Here is a 2038-nt window from a genome sequence, read left to right as displayed (position 1 = left end):
GCACACTTCCTTATCTCTAGTTGTCTTACACGTATTATCGTATCGCGAATGGATAAGTACGCCAGCACGCTAGAGCGACCAGATAAGGACGTATATCTGAGGAAATGTTCCGTGATCGACCATATGGACCCGTATGCCCTCCACGGTGCCTTGTTTAGCACTTATCCAGATGATTGGCCAAATGTAGAGCACGGCGACATAGTGCATTACCTGGTGTTCGGTGAAAACCCTCTGCACACTCTTGAGGAAATGAGAGCTTACAAGGATCTAGAGGCTCACAACCAGTTCACATCTGGTTATGTACATCAAGGAAATCGCCATCATACGTGGACGGGTGAGTTTTAATAAGATGGTAAAAATGTAAACAATCCGACGCAAATGTGTTGCAAATGTGTTGCACCGCCCGCCAGCGGCGGGCGGTGCGCGAAGGCGCTTGGCTGCAAGGCCGATCGACGCCGCTCGCGGCTTTAATTATTTAAGCAGAACAATGACCAGTGCAAAATTAAGTTGTATTTACCGTATTGGCGCCGGTAGGAGCTGCAGATCATAAAGCCAGCAAACAGTGGGAACACAGCAACTCGTTCAAAGGTAAGCTGCGTACAGACGGGTTAGCACATGCTAACCGTTAGCGCTAACAACCACTCGCGCATGTAATGTACTTTTAACTTGCTGCTATGTGTTTCAAACGTTTAGAACACACTCTCATTGACATCGGGATACTGTGGAAAGTTATGTTCGGTCTTACAGCCGCGATCCAAGCGAGCCGACGATCTCTTTATCTCTGTAACTCGTTCAAAGGTAAGCTGCGCTGAGCCGGGCTCTGGCTCATGCTAACCGTTAGTGCTAACAACCACTCGCGCATGTAATGTACTTTTAACTTGCTGCTATGTGTTTCAAACGTTTAGAACACACTCTCATTGACATCGGGATACTGTGGAAAGTTATGTTCGGTCTTACAGCCGCGATCCAAGCGAGCCGACGATCTCTTTATCTCTGTAACTCGTTCAAAGGTAAGCTGCGCTCAGCCGGGCTCTGGCTCATGCTAACCGTTAGCGCTAACAACCACTCGCGCATGTAATGTACTTTTAACTTGCTGCTATGTGTTTCAAACGTTTAGAACACACTCTCATTGACATCGGGATACTGTGGAAAGTTATGTTCGGTCGACTTACAGCCGCGATCCAAGCGAGCCGACGACTCTTTGTTATCGCTAACAGTTGTTCTCCGTGGTTGCCCCTCCAGGCAGGAAAGCGGTGGAAAATTAATCTGTTTCTATGTTTTTCCCATGGCGATCATGTGTTGCGCTGTTACAGCCCACAATACAGCAACGGTTTACCATGGTTGAAATCAAGTTAAGGTGAAATTAATCAAATTAAAACACGGCTGAGAGAGGGAGTACAGTATGCGGTAGTAATAGGCAGTAGAGGCGGCGGAGGCAGTCAACACGACAGCCGTGGAAAGTAATAAGTCATAACGCCCAAGCCCTATTATTAATATATTCTTCTTATATGTTTTAAATACTTAACAGTTAATTACCTGTGACAAAGTGAGCACCGCAGACTCTGGCGTATTCCAGCTTAACACCGTCCAAATCGGACCTGGATATCCGTGTCAGCCATAGGTGACGGCGTTGTTCAGACAGCTGTTTTTTTTTTTTCACACTGATTCACTATTACGGCTGGTAGGCGATAGAAAGCGTTGATCTCCACCTCCACGGGCCGTGCAACCAACCATTAAACACGTTTTCACCATTTTTCACTTCCAATACTGCCTAAGGCGTCATACAATGCAGGTCAACGGTGCGAAACGACTGCCACCCAATATGGCGGACGCGCTGAGTAGTCACGTGAGCGTGACGTCAGCTGAAAACACCCTATTCAATGAGATAAGAGTATTTGTGTTCGTGCTGATCACTCACCTTACATTAGGTACCACAGAGCATGCCAGAAAGCTTGCCTGAGGCAAGATGGCCGCCGGTGATGACGTTTGAGACTCCGCCGTAAGACATCTAGCCTTTATTATGGATATCTATGAGGTC

At 47.2% G+C, this 2038-nt stretch overlaps 1 long non-coding RNA gene across 1 annotated transcript in view; it reads right to left on the bottom strand.

Annotated features, from left to right (window-relative positions):
- Positions 1-2038, bottom strand: part of LOC118567113 — a 2899-nt gene extending 861 nt beyond the window's left edge. Inside the window, exon 1 of the long non-coding RNA XR_004933489.1 lies at positions 1919-2038. This is a non-coding gene — a long non-coding RNA (uncharacterized LOC118567113). The remainder of the gene's footprint in view (positions 1-1918) is intronic.

This window comes from Fundulus heteroclitus, chromosome 20 (assembly GCF_011125445.2).
Source record: "Fundulus heteroclitus isolate FHET01 chromosome 20, MU-UCD_Fhet_4.1, whole genome shotgun sequence".
Taxonomy (NCBI): domain Eukaryota; kingdom Metazoa; phylum Chordata; class Actinopteri; order Cyprinodontiformes; family Fundulidae; genus Fundulus; species Fundulus heteroclitus.
This window is presented reverse-complemented; position numbering and strand designations above follow the sequence as displayed.